Source organism: Linepithema humile, chromosome 5 (assembly GCF_040581485.1).
Source record: "Linepithema humile isolate Giens D197 chromosome 5, Lhum_UNIL_v1.0, whole genome shotgun sequence".
Classification (NCBI taxonomy): Eukaryota; Metazoa; Arthropoda; class Insecta; order Hymenoptera; family Formicidae; genus Linepithema; species Linepithema humile.
In genome coordinates this window covers 30,405,738-30,424,033 of record NC_090132.1, presented here as the reverse complement: position 1 = coordinate 30,424,033, position 18,296 = coordinate 30,405,738, and the positions used below count along the sequence as shown (strand labels likewise).

Below are 18,296 nucleotides of genomic sequence, written 5' to 3'. Positions count from 1 at the left end.
GCAATCCAGCGTTATAACTCTCTGCGGGATACATTGTCTGAATATATTTCATATAGACAAATACGAACGCGTTCGCGTGCATTACGATTGGTCCTATTCTAAATACGATTTGAATGCGCTTAATGTAAAAATCTATTTTATTTCGAATATTATAAATACCTTGTTGGTATAAATATTTCAGCTGATAAATTGTCGCTGGAGAGAACTTAAGTATTGATTTTATCATACGTTTCGAATTAACGTTTCGGTAATAATGTATTTTTTCAAATGCAATGATATGGTAATATTGTGTCAAGAATTTTAGACTATATCCGTAAATTAATTATGATTAATTCACGATAGCTAAATTGCGAATAGTTTATTTATATGTTACAAACGACACATAAATACAAAATCAAGGGGAACACACTGTTACGAATAAACTATCTATTAATTACTGAATTAATAATTAATTTTTGATATTGCAATTGAATAAGTTAGACTTCCAGAGAAGACGTGCCGAATACGTGATCAGCCTGAGGCAGTTAATTTTTTGCGTTAACTAGTTCACTGATTAAGTCTCAGAAAAGTTTGAAAAAGTCCAACGCCGCTTGCGGGATAAGATATCGTCCTCGTTACGGGATATGCCCTGTATACCTAGTACATCATTCTGGTTCGTCATCAACGTTTTGACACGCCGACGATTAGTATTCCGTCTCGACTAAAGGGTGACGCCTTGGAGATGTGGTCGCCCTGTAAACCCGATGCACCACCACGTATCTCTCGCGGATATACGCGTATAGAGCGCGGGTCGATAATTATTGGCAGGTCAGCGAAGCCAAAGTCCGTCCGCGAAAGTTCGTTATACGGTATGCTTCCTCCCCGTAGGCACTTCCCGTGGCGCACAGAGACGCGCGAGTACTCATGGTTAAGCGAGGGCGGACGAGGCTTCGTACCAACGTTAATTATTATTGGCAGTTTCACGAAACGAACTCACTTCTCGCCCTATCGAGCGTGCACACGCCCCGACGCGACGCGATGGACTCTATACGACGCTTAATTGCATTCAGTCTTGTGGTCTTTGACAAACGAACGAAGCGCTCCGAGACGCTAATCAAGGCGTTGTCATGATCTCACCTGAAAACACGGTCTTTTGAGCCTTGAATTGTTTTCACCCTTTAAATTGCATGCGAATTTTTTTAAAGTCTAATTGTGTTTGAGCTGTTGGGCGAAATAGTGTGACTAGTAGTATCAGCTAATAGTGAAAAGAAATTTACAAGTAAAATATTGAAATATTATTTTGGCGTAACATGTCAAAAATCATTGGAACTAATATCTAATAATCTCTTTCTTTTTGAACTGCATTGATTTTTCTATAATAACGCTTGCTATACAAATAGAAAAGAAAATTGAGACAATTGTGTAATCTTAATTTTTTTATCTGTAATAAAATATATCTTTGCGCCCTAATTACAAAATATGACAATAACTATAATGTATTTTTTGACATTAAAATTAATCAACTAATATTTCATCTTATTAATTTTTATAGGTGACTATTAGACAAGTTGACAAATTTTCAACGTTTGGTCCTTTCGTCAAGTTTACTTAACATTTCGAACCTTTAAAATTGAGAGGACTTTAGGACGAGAGCCTGTAACATTCTGTAAGTGAAAAGATAAACATTCTATATTCCCCTTCTGTGATAATATTAGTTTATGTATTTCCAAATTATCGACATAACTCAAATGGTTCTTTTCGTTTCAAGAGGATTTAAGTATTTAAAAGTTGCAAACAAACTATTAAAACAATTACTGTATTTAAATTGTCTCGATTGATTTTTAGATAACACGATGATTTGTGAAAAGTTTTAGTCGCGTCATTTAGGTATTATTAGATATTATGAACTTTTACACCTATATATTAAACGATCTTAAGCTTATGAGCAGCGCAACGCGAGAGATATTGGATTGTGACATTCTTGATAGGACCTACGAATGATAGCAAAGCCCGTAGAAGAAGTTTAACGACGCAGTTAGCGTAAAAAATAAGTCACTGCGTCGATGACTACGTGGCTTGACACGCGCGTTTTATCAGTTTTAGCCTGAGAGATAAAACAGCAACCTATATACGTATATACAGGTTATTTCAGGTTCAACAGAACGTAAACTTCTTTTCATTCGCTTCCTCGATGAATGCCTTGATTGAATCTGAAGGCAATTTTTTTTTTAATAAAAAGCTGATTGATTGCCATCATTTTTTACATTTATTCAAAATTTACATTAAAATATAATATTTTGTTAAAATTTCACTCAAAATTAAATTTTTATATTGTTTTTTTGCGTAATCTTTAGTTCCTCTAGATTTTTTCATCTAAACTACAAAATTTTTATTGAGAAAAGATAAACTGGAGGATAAACGTCCTGTGTATAATCGCGGGCCTCTGAACATTAAATTATACACGCTCGGCAGCGAGCGCCCGACCTCTCTTCGCCCTGTTGGTCGTCGTTTATCCCACGTACTTCTGTCGTATATTATGTCTACTGGGCGTATTAACCGGGCGCTACCGTACACCTGTTTACTTTCAGCGCGCGGTATTATTTCTATTAACGGGAACACATCCACACGTGCGAGTATTACCGCGCTCGTGGACCGACGCGCTCTAGGGAGTTACGACCGGGATGAAAATGGGAAAATGGTCGGAACGGCCGAAAACTTTCGCGAGAGCACTCGACGTATTCGTCGGTGCACACCCTCGAGATTGATTCCAGCTCGAAAGGGAATTTAACGCTTCTCGGCGCGGCTTATGCTTTCAGATATTTTATAATAACTACACGCAAAACTCTCGATCCATCAAAACTCGTATGTTATGAATGGTCGAAGTCTAAAATACATACGAGTATGCCAATAAGCAAGTATTAGGAGTTCTAAATATATAATACAATGCTGAATAAAAGATCCTTTTATAATAATTCTTCTTATTCTGCAGATATTAAATCCATATAAAATTCACTACAAATCTATGCAATTCAATATTCATAAGATTAACAAATTAGAAAATAGCGTACGAATTATAAAATTGCAAAAACTTTTCTTATGATTGGTACGTTTTCTTGAACATTATATGCGATGCGAAATGTAATTAAAAATCTATAAAGAGTTACACTCAAAAACAGATAGAGTAGAAGGGATTAAAAGATTAAGAAATCTATTCGTAGAATGGTGCTTTATTCCGCGTGTATTGGAAGAAGTTTCCGCAAAGTATTTACTATTGTGGTCAGGCGAACTCGCAGTTAAAAGAGAAAAGGGAACTCTCGGCGATAAGAACGGAAACTTTTCGGGCACAACGACGTGCTCCGGAAACTCGCATCCTTTCCATCGCACTCCGTGTCCTTCGGGATATTCTACCACAGTCCGGGATAAACTCGCAGGCATCGAGTTTACTTTGGCGACCGTCAATCCTTCGAGCGCTCAGTTTCTGGGACGCGGAGGAACAGATCTCGCCATTACCGTTTTCAGGGCAAACAAACGGAAAGCCGCCTGGTTCGTTACGAGATGCCGTCTCTCTTCCCGACATCGACAATTCGACGAAGGCGACATTCTGCGAGATTAAGCGGGACGAGAAATCGATCGATCGCGTATATGTGAGACACGGTCCGGCTGCTTCTCTCTTCGGCATTTCATCGGACGATTTCTCAATATAATTTGATATCAAGAATATATTCGTATCATTGAATTGTTCAATTTAATTCAAATTATCTGCAATTCGATCGCTTAACTTTGATTTCGCGTCCAACGACGCGGTGCAAAATTATGATGTAACTGTGGTAACGAAAAGAGCTAATAAATTATGGAAATTAAATTTTAAACTAGCAAGACAATTTCAAAATTGCGAGGAGATTTAGCTCTCTGATTTGTGTGCTGAAAAATAGAGAGAAACATGAAATTATATACACTAATTATATTAATTTTCTGTAATCTCTTTGTAACTTCTAAATAGTCTAATAAGGAAACACATTTAATTCGTTAAATGTTTAGGTAATATTATTCTGTCAAATTATTGTATACTCTCGAAAAGTAAGAATATTGAAAATTTTCCATTATTCTTAAGAGTAGAATTGTCAAGAGGTAATTTAAACGACATTTTATAGATTCTGGGAAAAAGGGAAACGCCGCAGAGATGCGCAAATAGTGTCGGGGACATTTTGATAACCTTTCGATCCGAACAACGGTAATGATATTTGAGCAACTCGACACTCGCTGAGTTAAGATTGCAACCGCGGTGGCGGATATTCACCGCGCCTCACCCGGCCTTAATCTACTTAAGCCGCTTAATTCACGGCACAGCTACGTAAAATATTTACAGTGTACAAGTGCGCACACGGCCGCAGGGCTGTTACGCGTGTACGTAAACGCGCCGCGTCGCGCGCCGCGCGGGCGCCGAGACGAGGGAAGCCTTAGTCAAGAGTTGGTAACTCCGTCGGAGCGATATAACGAACACATGTTGCAACGAGAGTCTACATAATCCGCAACAAGCTGTAGAAGCGTGCGCACTAACGCGAGCAAAGCTGTGTGTGTGTGTGTGTGTGTGTGTGTGTGTGTGTGCGTGCGCGTGCGTGTGCGTGTGTGTGTGTGTGTGTGTGTGTGTGTGTGTGTGTGTATGCGCGTGTAAGGGTTGCGCGAGGGAATTGTGCACGCGCCCTTCTCTCATTTCCACGTCGCGTCCTTCCCGTTCGATCGAACGCGAAGCTGGCTCATCAATAATTTTAACTTCGCTCAGTTTACCATTTAATTGCTTGCCTTACATTTGATAAACAACTAATGCAATTTTTATACATTTTAATGTTTTATAACAGTTTTTTTAGATTTTTACGTTATTTTAACTCTTTTAGTACGAAAGGCATTTCCAAAAAGCACTCGTTGAAGCTGCAGGGTATAGATACACCGTACGAGAAATGTTTACGAGCACTTTTTCACGAGCAATCACTTCTTTACTACTTTTTTACTTTTGCTTACTTAACATTCGAAGAATTATTAGATAAATGAAGCATATGACGATTATATAGGCGATAATGACTATGTCTAATGACTGTGATTAATGCGAATACACAAGTGGCTAGAGTTTCAAAGAAATCAATTCTGATAAGTACATGAAAACATAAAACATATACGCTCGTTAAGTAACCCACAATTGAAAATTATAATTTTTATTGCAACATATTTTTCGTGCAGAAGACTATTTTTAAAATTTTAATTTAATCGCGCGAGACAGTATTATCTTGATTTGTATTATTTTCACAAAGGCATAGAGGTAAATCTTGTTTCCTTTGACTTCTTACATATAATGAAACTGCAGTTATACAGAATGTTGAAATATTCCGCATGCCGTGAATACAGTATTAGCGTTGCGGCATGCCGCGCAAGGTGTTGCGCGACACAAAGAAGAGAAGCGCATTTCCATTCGTGCATGTAGGGATAGAAAGTGTACACGCACGAACGGAGGTGATCGCACGTGACACGCAGGCTAATGCTGGTTATGTACCACACGCCAGTTCCGCACACGTGGAAACATCTGTCCCAAGAATTGAGTTCGGATAGGGCCTAATAGCTCAAACTCGTTAACGAAATTGTTTGTGCTTCGTGATTCTGCTGCCAAACAAAATTTCATAACTGCGACGATTTTTTTTTTTGTTATTTCTCGACTGTTCACTAAAATGATAAAAGTCTTAAATCCAACTCTGAAATACATTATGAAACTCCGCACGAAAGTGTACGGAATTATAACGTCTATTTAATTATATATTCAGAATTGCAAAGCATTCTTTATAAGATTTGTATTATCTTCGGTAATGATATTTAAATTGTATTCTATTAATAATATTTTTAAATTGCATTTCCACTTCCGTAATTTATTATATTTTATCTCCATAATTTATCAAATGCATATTTAGTGAAGAGGCGCCATCAATTTTTCAGGGCTTAAATGAGAATTCATGTATGTATTACAAGATTAACCTTCCTCTCGCACAGCTAGTAAATCAATTAAAAATGATTTTGCGTCAATGTTCCTCTTTGTAGACAATGCAAATGTGATATCAATTTATTTACTGAAGTGCTGCTTCACTCAATTTTCTCGCGAACATTACTGTCGTGTCGCTTCCGCGAAAATATATTTTTAACGCATGATTTTTCACGCCGGTATAATCGTAAGCGGATGATCAGGCTTTTATGGAGTATCGGTTGCCAGTAGCATGCTTTGTGATGAACCATCGATAGGTGTGACTTTCCAATGCAACAGTGCATCGATTTTTGCTGGTTACATAGCACAAAATTGAAACACCATGATTCCGGACACACAATCGCGTTAATAATATCACCTGCATTGATATTCGCAAAGCCACTCGATATTATCAATATTAAAACGTGGAATGATTCTCGATTTCTCGAAGAATAACGTATTGCAAAATGTAGTTACTTTGTCGAACTAATTTTGTTATTAAAAATTAAATTTTAAAATATGTTAATTTCGAGGTACTTTAAAATCCGATTGTGGAAATTGTATAATTTCGTTTTTTTTTTTTCCTTTCATGAGTCATGCATTTTTAAATTTAAAAACGTCTAATTTCTTAAGTCTTGAAATTACACGGTAACTTTGCAATTTTTAAATGCATTTTTACGTGAATATAATTTCAAACAATGTGTTTAAATATTTTTTTAATTTGACATAAAGAAATATGAAATTTACTGTATTATTCGATAAATCATCAAAATGTTTAGTGTAGTGCCGTGCCTAGTAGTGCCTACACACAGCCATGTAGTTTCTCGGTTGTCAACGGAAATAGGTCGGATTTAGTGTTCCGGAAGCAATGAGTGCACTTCTATGAGATAGGCCGAAGGTGAGTCTGGTAAGCTGGTACATTTCTTTAGGGGAGGATCGCTTTACACGTACATACCGTGACCAGTTACGCGGGACACGACCGATGACATAGAGCGGTCGCAGCAGTCACTCCATCGCGCATGCATGAGACGCGATATGAATTGCAAATGTCTAAATGCCGCTGGTGTGGGGTTTGTATGTAATATCGGCTCGGTCTCTCTTGCCAAGTAGCTTGTTGGACCAACCGCGGAGACAGTTTGCTTTATTTCTCTAAAATTCCATAGTGAAATCTCTCGTCATGCGAGTTATTTCCATTGTCAATGAACAGGATTTATAATAGAATAAAGATAGATAATTTTATGACAAATTTTTTTTTCAAACTATATTAAATTTATCTGTCACAAAAAACAATTAAAATTGCTATAAATTGATATGCTGTTGTAGTATTTTTAAGTAAATTTAATCAGAATTAGAAAGATTTAATTACGATACCGTGATACCGATATATAATTAACGTATCTTTTATGATTTTATGAATAATATCCGCGCGCGCGCGCGTTTCCCATTTCTCATATTTGCAAAAATACTATTTCGCATGAATTAAATTAATTAGCAGTTCATAATTTAAATTATGGAGGATTATTTTAGAACCATAGCTTTTCAAAATAACTTATGAAAGTTTTCATTTCATTGTTATACTGGTTTGGGTTGACGTCGACTATATTAGACATCACATTTTGTGGAACGCAGTCCACATATGGTTACTCCGACTGTGGATGAGCAAACTAAGCCGACAAGTCTCTCCCGCTTACAGTTTGTCGACTTGTGGTTTCTAACTGTTTGATCCGCTCAAAGAGCTCGAGCAGTCGAAAAATTTAGGTCAAGCGACTTAACACAAATCTGGACGTTCCTCGGTTTAACCTAGCATTAGTAAAGAAATTAATATCATTCGTACCAATACGGACGTTGCGATGTGAACTACGTGAAAAAGCAATTTTTAGTTTCATCCTTCGCAAATGTATTTTTACTTGACTCGTCGTTCTCGCAGTTATAATGAAGCTCGCAATTTCAATGGTAATAGATTTTTTCACGTGTGATATCAGCGTACGAATTTTGATGAACAATTTTCGGAAATTTGGGAGCGGTTGCTTTTATTCGTTTTTTCCGTCATCGAAATATCTAACAAGCGCAGTGTCGGCAATGCGTGTTGTGTCCGAAGACATCATAAATCGTACGGAAGATTTCCAAACCGAGCAATTCGCGCGAGAAATGTTTCAGATCGACGAGAAATTAAGCTCGCTTGCTCGGTAAACTGCTACTCCCAGAAGCGAATTTCGCGTGCAATTTATTCGAGCATGTCGAAATCGACTCTCGTTCGTGGTTCTCAAAGCAACAATAAAGTCCGAATTTTCCAGCGAGATTTCAGCTACATATTTTTGTGCGCGATATCGGCATGAACCGGGACATCCTCTCGACAAGTATTACTACAAGTACTACTACAAGTACGTCTCTGAGCGTACGAACATAAGCGCCGGCAGAAATTTTCGTGGATATTCCTCTGAAGTACACGAGAGAGACTAAAAAATGTATGATATGATGCAATCAAGTTTATTAAAGAAGAGGAAGTAGAAAGCATTATATGTGCACATACATATTCTCATACTCTTTTCATACTTTCCATATTTTAGTATAAAAGGTAGCGATCTTTCTACATTCTGATCAAATTAACTGTCCATTTCCCAATCTATTTGCATCACCGTCATCTTCCTTTTTATATTTCGGTGCTTGTAGTTGTTACAATATTTTATTATTTGAAATTTTTTTGAAATAGTACTCTTGCAATGAATTTTCTCGCCTTCGTATGAAACTGCAGGATGCAAGTGCATCCTCATGCACCAACCACTCCTCTCGGTACCTGCGAGTAGAAGCTGAGCCGTAGCTCTCGCGATTTCGGTGGCCCATTTCGTTTCCTTCCTGCATCTCCTAGTTTTATTCCCCGTGCCCATTTCGAGATCCATTCCCGCGGAGTTTTACTAGCCGCGACTCGAAAAACCTCGGCTACTGCGAGCTTCGCCGGCAGAGCCCGGACGCGTTACCAGGCTCTTCCCGCGAGCGTCAAAGCCTAGAATTTATTACGGCCACCCAAATGTCCGGCCGAGGAAAACTCACTTGGGTTTGTACCACATCAACGTATTCGCGATTCTTTCACGGCGGACGCGAAATTTTTATATGCCCTCCGGTGGAATTGCGTGTGTGTGAGGATCTCCACTGATACGCGTGGAATTACACCGTCATTGTTCGTGCGACAGCACGATTTCCCGTTTCCTCTCGCAATGGTGTACCAAGCGTCGTCATTACGTCGCATCCAAAATGGAAAACATTCAGTGCAGCGACATTGTCGAGAAATTTTTGTGTCGTTGAAAAATTACACGTGCGGAATATTTCAATGCTCTGCAATGCCTGCAAGCCATAAATATACCAAGCCATCGTTGCGGAAGTATGCGAGAAAGCTCTGCAGTCATTACTTATTATCGCTATAATTAAAATTTACCATCCATTGATAGAGAAAAGAATTCTTTTATATTGTTTCAAACAATTTTGTAAGAATTAGAAATAAAATTCTACGTTGATGAGAGTTGATATAGAAATGGTAAGAATTATTTGTAGCAATGAAATTTAATTAATCTTTTCACGTAATTGTATTGCATTAAAGTAAATGTTATCTACATTAGGTACCATGTAGAGATTTAACGTTGCTTATATCTTGATGTAATGCAAGAAGTATTTAAAATTAAACTTAAGATACATAAGAACAAAAGAATTTTCTATGCTATAAATAGCAAAAGTAAGTTGCGCGACTGATTGTTTTCTTATGCATTGAAAAGAAGCGGCATGGATGGAGTTATACGTGAGGTAGTAAAGTCTTGTAAAAGAAACCAACTTCATATCATTACGCAACTGCCATGTGCAAACGTTGCGACGAGAGAGTTTATTTGCGCGTGTAGCCAGACGCCGCCGTTATCGTCGTCGCCATTGAATTTGCTTGTTTTCGATTCAGGGCGCCATTTCGACTATAAGTCCGTGAAGGGATTCGCACATTGCGGAAAACGCGAATACTCACGGAGATTCGAAGGGTCGCCAGTAAAACCGGAGAGCACTCGTGTCTTTTCTTCGCTGGCGACAAAGGGTCTAACCCGTCACTCTGTTCAACAGCAAGGTCGAAAGGAAAAGACGTGAAAATTCTCTCGCTTTCGCGTTCAGTTTGCGCTAAAATAACAGTTGAACGTAAAGAATATTCCCGCGACGAGAATTTCTATAGTGAAATTTATCACCGTATACATAATAAAGTAAAAGTCTTAGTTCTGTATAATTGAAGATCTCGTTTCCAAAATAAGATTTTCCGAAGTACATATATTTTTCACAAATATTTTGCAGAACTACATTCTTATATTTTGAATAAAAAAGTTAAAATTATTTTCAAATTCATGAAAAAATTTTACTATTATTTTTTCTCGATAATAGTATGATAAAGTGCTAGATTTCTATAAGGGATTATATTGTCGTTGTCTCAAAATTCATGATTTGATAAGTTCCCTTGTCAGAAATGTCAAACTAATTTCAAAGTAAATCTTCTCGGAGATTTACGTAAGAACACATGTTAAATGTCGAAAGTTAAGTTAGGTTTATATGTTTCGTTCAATGTTATATTTCCGAACAAGCGGCATTTTGATAGATTATTGGCGACGTCTCGTAGAGTTTGTGCAAAGCGACAATTCAAAATTTGTGTTTCTGGCACTTTTCCCTGTGTTTCCACATTGAACTATTCACACCGAGAGAACACGAGCGAACATCTCGTCCATTTTGTTACGAGACGCGGAAAATAAGCGCAGATAATAGTGTTAATTAGACCAATGTTTGTCTGCGGCTTATATAATCTGCAGTTACGAGTCGCGAGTACGCCTTTAAAGCAGTAAATCATAACCGGCGGAGTATCGATCGTGAGTCCACGAGCGCTAACGCAGTCGACTGACATAATTACCCGCCGTGAATACACTCGGTGCGCGGATGAAGATGTCCGAAGAGAATTATGACCAGAGGCTGTCGGCACGCAGTTCGTCGTTTCAATTTACATTTTCGCGATACCGCGCACGCCGGTTACAGGTTCGTATATCTTCTAGCTTCCGTTTAAGATTCGAAATCGTTAATCCGATGGTATTCCCACTTGGCCGTTTGCAAAAGACACCGAAGAGACATTTACAATTAATCAATAATGCTCGACGGGAAATTTATTATTATTTTTATATTTTCCAAAATGATATTTGTTTAAATCTATTTTTATGTAATTGTGCTTTTCCGCGAAGACAAGATATGTGGAATCTGTCAGATTTTAGGGCATTGTCTTTTACCCTTTGTTTGTATAAAAAAATGATAAATTGTATATTTTAATAATTATTTCAGTAACGTATTATTTTGGTCTTTTCTTCGTTACTTTCAAATTGGTACAAGATAATAAGTAATTCAAATTGCAAATACAATGTTAAAAAAATTAACTCTGAGAAACGTACTATTTAGAGATATTTACTAATGTAGCGGTATTATCACAAATAATATAATTCGGCTTTTACTGCGTCGAAAAATCGAGAGAACGTAGACTCCATGCGAAAACTAACCCATGTTGGTCCATTCACCACGAGCTAGATTAAGCGAAGCATATTTATGTAACGTTTTGTCGACGATGTTGCGAGAAACGTAATTTCAACATGAAGTTGTGTTCTCGCACGTAGTGTTTTCGTTTTTGCGGCGTCGCATTTACTACATATGCATGGCGGCACGAAAGGCGTAATTAGGTCGTGACGTTTATAATTCGATTCAGCGCGACCTGTGCAATCCGCTTTGGAATTGCTCGTTTGCGTTTTACTTACGGAAGACTCATGACTATTTGCTAAACGTACATTCCCTCCAATAAATATTTTGATGAATTAATCATTATACATATATATAGTCATTTGAAAATCTAAAGGCATTAAACATAAATTTCCTTCTTGAAATGTATAAACTTTATATATCAATTTTGAGCAAGTAAATATTGTTGATTTTAAACAACTAAAATTCATTATTCATGACGGAATCTCTGTTTTCTATTCCATACATTTTTAATTTTTCTATACATTTCTAATTCTTAATTTTTTAATATTAATTATTTATCTTTAAAAATTTTATTTTTTTTAGAGGAATGCTAAATGAATTTTTGTTTCAAGATGTTTTGTAAAAATAAAATTCAAATTATGTTGGATTATGTAAATTAGTCAAACTTATTAAGCTTCAGAAAAAGTTAATGGCAAATAAATTAGAATTTATGATATAGGAATATTTTCAATTGTTTTAAGTTATGCTGTTCATATACTTTATGCAACCAAACTGTAGAAAGTTGTGGCATGCTTTGATCACATGATTTTATCACATGACAAACATCAATTAATGTTAATAATAAAAAAATTTTATGTAAATTATAGATTAAAAAGAAGTGCAAATTTTCAAATTCTTATCAATATTTAATTGATTCGCGATGAATAAAAGATGTGTGTGTGTGTGTGTGTGTGTGTGTGTGTGTGTGTATGTGTTTTCAATAAGATTTTCACTAAGAGACCGCTTATCGCTGCATTAACTCTTCTACTGTTCCATTTATCATTATCTCAATTAAAGCTATAAATCGAATCGGAAATTCTGATATATTTGAAATCGTATTGAATATTCTTTAGCAACAGCAAATCGTAAAATTCGAATATTCAAATGCAATTGCTGCACGACTGACTATTGCCATTTATTGCAATATTTGTAAGTTTAGAGGAGTCAAATTATTGTAGATAGATTAATAACTCGGTGATTTTAGTTTAGTTCCGAATTGAAGAATTGCAGAATTGCTCGCATATCAAAAATTGATTGAAATTTGAATGTTTGTAATTCAAATTTATATGAAATTTTACATTAATTATAAAAGTAAATGTATATTTAGATTCTTATTATTTGACTTTTCAGCTCGACGTTTTATGCGATACAAAACAGAATATTTGATACGGGTCAATAATCATTATTTTTTTTAGTTTTATCAGCTATTTTAAATTGTTTTAAATATGTGTTTAGCATTACTACTCGATTTATTTTTGTATTTGTCAATATTTAATTCAACTGTTAGATTATATTATATATTATGTAATTTGCGGTTTATTGGCAAATTTTTTTATTCGCAATTTATTGGAGAGTTTTATTCGTTTCTGAGTTTGTAGAAACAGTAAGAACACATGAAATCCGTCCCCTACGAGGTAAGCGTAAACCGAAACGCGAAGCGAGGCCGGGTAGAACGGAAGTCTTCGGCACGACACTTAGATCAGCCGTAAAATCGGATACCGCAAGAAAGACGAATCTACGGTGTTCGCTTACGCGAGCCGGCCCCTCACTAACATACATCACGCGCCTGAGAGTAGAACGAATTACGTATCACGCGGCGATTTTATGATAATAGAAATAAATGATCGGGTCGTAGCGCGCTACGCTCGAGCATACCGAAACGGATTACGCCTCTCCGTGTCCGCGTGAAAACGTATCGCGTGCAATCTGTCACACGCAACAATGATGCTCGCTTATCTCGTTCCCGATCGTTACATTTACACGTTACTTCCGGCAAATTAACGTGTACGCATATGTCGTACTGTTTTACTACTCGTCACTTTTTCTCTTCGTTTATGCTCTGTTTATTACGTTGAAAATGGCAGTGCAGTATTTGATACATCTCTTTTTGATTGTACGTTGAGTGCTATCTAACTGTACATTTATGACTTTTTATTAATTAAGAAAATAAATGTACGTTGCGAATGCGGATTATTGTCGCTAAATTATTAAAGAAAAGAGTGATATATTTGGTAAACTACCGTAACTTCGGCCAAGCTAGATGCTTCGAGCTGAGAAGACAGAAGCGACGAAGAAACGTGAAGCGCCACACCGATAAATAACGCGCGATAAATGAGCCGCGCCGGTCGTACGACGTGCAATGTGCGAGCATAAACTATCAACGTGTGAAGGGTGTTTATCGTTAAAAAGGGGCGTTTGCGGTATGCAGCTTGCCTAGGGGTGTCTTATCGCGACTGTATGGGCGGATTGCGCGGCTCTGTAGATTATCACCTAAGCTGTACCACTTGACACCATTATGTAGATACACATACATACAGCACTGCCTTCTATTATTCTGTCTCTGTTTTTCTTTTTTCATCTTTCCCACTATTTTTAAATATCAAGGCGATTGTTCGCTAAAAGCGCGTGATGCGTTGATCCTTGTTCGATAATTATCGCGATCGGGTGCGCGATAAAGAATGCAGCGGTTGATTAATGACGTCTATAATATGGATGTCATAAAAGATGGATGATTAATTACCGGAGATATTGCGATTAAATATATGGGGCGATCCAAAATACCTGATCTTAATTTTAATAACAGATTCTTTGGGCAATTTGCAGTTGATTTTTTTGCAATTGAAATATTGAAATACGTTAAATTATTGGAATATATAAGCGGAATATATGAGCCGAATGAGCATTTGTATTGACAGTATATTGGCATTTAAATGACAATCAATTTTATTATAATAAAATTATAATTTTTTTATTCTTAGTTATTATTTAATCTTTATGAAGAATAGCTGTTTGATCAATAATGACGTTTTCCAATATTTTTTAAAGGAGAAATTAAGAATTTAAATTTCTTAAAAATTTGTAAATATTATCCGATAATGTTAGAATAATCTATATAGTCTGTCATTGTGCGAGAAATAAGCGCATATTTTATCTCTGTATAAAATGGAAATGTACGTGAAAAAATTCTAGAAATTGTAAAAGTGAAATATTTCAAGATTGTTTAATATTTAAGGAAGTGATTGACACTATTAAAAATTAATTGATTATTTTTCTTAGTGTTAAATTATTCAAAAGTTTTTATTTAGACTGGTGATTGTGTCACTATTTCTAATATAATTTAACTCTATACTACGATACTTTGCAGAAGTTTTCTACAATTGTAAAATACACACATATCGTGATCACTTTCAAACTGTATTAAGAAATCGAATATGCGAACGGCAGTAGAAATCGTACGTGAGTGCGATCTTCAGTTTTCAATATTCTGAAACATTTAGTAATGTAAGAAAACGTACAAGAGTGATTTGAGTTATTGGAAACTTTGGCATCTATAAGTACTGGTTAAAATATTAGAACAAATTTAAACAGAAATATTAAATAAAAACAATGATAAATAATTTAATCGCGTGCTCGCATATTCATTTAGTCGCACGTTATTTCATTTATTTTACAACCAAAGTTCTTACCATTGCTTCTACGCACATTTCAAGAAAAGTTGCGTTGAAGCGTTGCACTAACATTCGCATTTTCGACCTCAAACCGTCACGACGTACGGCCAGAGGTAAACGCGGACACGCAAGATTAGAAGAGTGGGTGGAAAAGGGATGGCGTAAGTAGAATGCGCACGAAGAGGATGGAGAACGAAGGAGTGGATTGCTATAAAGTTAGATGGTTAACTCGACGAAACAACGGTACCAAGTTAGCGCGCTAGAAGTTGGCGTCAGTTGGCACCAACACGGCGCAGCCGTAGAAGTCGCGGGGGTGAAGAGGAAATAGGGGTGGCGAACCCCCAGCGCCCCTAACTATTTCATTGTTTCATAATTGAAGCATTTGCGGTTTCACCGTTATGCATATATCCATTAAAGGGGCCGGAGCACGAAAACGCAGCGTCGTCGTCTGCGAAACTCTCCTCGTTATGGCAGCGCAACCGTAGAACGTCTTTTGAGAAGCGATCATTCAACCGCCAGTTCTCTTGCTCGCGCCTTGCTATCGTCTGTCTTTCAATAATTAGACTGTCGAATATTGCGCTGCATATATGTTATTTGTCTGCATAATTGAGTTTTGCACGATAAAGGGAACGTTAAACTTATTAAGCATTGCAATTATTGCATATATTTTTGAATTATAATCATAGCAATCATGTGATTGCTGAATAAAAAAATTGACAAAGTTGATTTTATCGAATTGATTAGAAAGGAATGAACTTATTTTTTTACAGCCCAAATGTCAGACTTGTTTTACGTTTTGTGCATGCAATAATTAGAAGCACAGTGTTTTGTTTCGATCAAGAAACCTTCTGCAATGCAGAAGAAAGAAAGTTTTCCAAATTTTACCAAAAGAGAATCAAACTTTTATTTCTGACATATTAGTTACATCTCTAATATACAACTTGTGATTTTTATTTTTAAATTTATGAATATTTTAATAAAAAATGATGAACATACTTTGTTCACAAATTGAGCAATGGCTGTGCACATTTTAAAAAGCTAAAAAGATAAATTTAATATTAGCAATTAACGATTTCTGTCATTAACACTATTAATATATTTGCATAGTAAAATTGCGGATAATCGCATCAACGATTGATTTTCTTCCGATTCACTTTAATTCGCGTTTCAGGCGAGAGGAATAATTAATTTTCTTCACAGTTCTTTTTATATTTCTCTCTCTTCAATAAATTAAGATAACGTTAGAAAAAGAAGATGACATTACGATGTGAAATTTTTTGCGGTCCGACCATAAAATTGAACGGCAATTGAGTGAAGCGGAACGACGAATTAGTTTCTGACACGAGCGCTCAATTTATGCAAATCAGGTTAACGTCATTGACCGTCCGCGTATTTCCTATTATCGCATTTTCTATTTCTGTTAGACTTCCAGATATACGTTTATTTTTAGATAGTCTACTATAAAAGTAATATATACGGTACATTTATAAGTAGGAATGTTAAAAAACTAACATTACTTGTATAATCTTTAAACATTGTAAATTAAATTTTGTTATTTCTGTTAATTTTTAAAATTTTCGGTGAGCTTTTTGACTACTTTTTTTATCTTACATGATTCTGTGTTTTGAAAATAATATTTATGAAATTTTTGTTGATCGAAACTTTATGATTGTCTGTAATTATTGACAGTCCAAAAAACACGGTATATTATAAAGTTTAAATCTGTATTATTAAATCTATTTTATTAAATTTATTAAGATTAACGCAACAGGATAGAGTAAATTTAAAAAAAAATGTTATGTATTTTAAGCAATGATAAATTTAGCTTTAATTATTTTTAATGATTTATGAACATATAAATAAGTGTAATTACAATTGTGAAACGTCACAGAATTAATAAAACGAATATTTCGTAAAAGATAGAATAATTTAGATCTTTTGCACCATTTTCTCGTTTATTAGTAGCTTGTTGTAGATATTTATCGAATTCTGCATTGCAATTGATTGGTCGTGTGACACACTTTAACACAGAAATTTACCAGAGCAGCATGGATATTCTGGCGGGATCGAGTTTCGAGTTAATGTTGATTAACTTATAGCCCCTCATCGTCATTATAGCGCGCTGTTCCGCGTGCTACCCGCGCCTCATTTTCAGTCTTTGACAGCGGTTTAATTGCGCTCATCGAACTCGTCGAGCGATAAACATTTTTTTTAACCCATTCCCACCGTTCACTTTGTGCTTTTGCTGAGTTTTCACAAGCATTCGTGCATGCCTCTCTGTTTGCGCGATCGATGGGCAAAGGTCCACAATCGTGACCCTTTCGTTGAAAATAGAGTATTGTGGAATTGTGTAAAAATGGCAACGCCGCTTGTGCGTAAAATGTACGAAAGTTAATGCAAAATCAGTATGCATTAACTTGAAAAATTAACAATTTGCATGAGTGTAGAAATTATGCAAGGGAGAAATTGTTTGAAGAATTGTAAAATTATTATCAACTTTTACACAAAAAAAAATGTGTAGATTATTATTCACTTTTGCTTTAATATATGTTGGTATAATTTCGTTATTAATTAACACTAATAACTTAATATCAAAGTTTTTCTAGATATTAAAAATGTGTGTAATTGAAGATTATTAAAATTATTAAGGTCGTTAAATTTTCTCACAAATTGTCATTGTTTGTAAATTACATTGTTAAACAAGAGGAAACAAAGTAGTTAAAATTCTGTTACACACATTCCTTTTGACACAGTAAAACTTCTATATTTTTTCTTGTAATTTTTTTTTCTTTTTTTCTCACTTTTTCCTTTACACTGTTTTTTCACACTATGTTACATTTGCTTAACTGATGTTGAAATAAGAAAGCAAATAAAACTCAGAAAAAATAACATGCATAATATTTTGAATTTTAATATTAATGAATAAGATAAAACAAAAAGGATGATTTTTTTTAGTGATGAATCAATAGTTTGGACAGCATCTTTTAGTTTTTACTTTCTTTTTTTTACTTTAATATAGTTGTGTTATCAAATAAATGTGAAACAGTGGAGGAAAAATTCAAGAAAAAAAGGGAAAGTTAAAAAAA

The 18,296-nt window shown here is 35.5% G+C and overlaps 1 protein-coding gene across 3 annotated transcripts in view; it reads left to right on the top strand.

Annotated features, from left to right (window-relative positions):
- LOC105676039 (CUGBP Elav-like family member 2) overlaps nucleotides 1–18,296 on the top strand; it is a 339,661-nt gene that overhangs the window by 14,141 nt on the left and 307,224 nt on the right. The gene's annotated exons all lie outside the window — the stretch shown is intronic.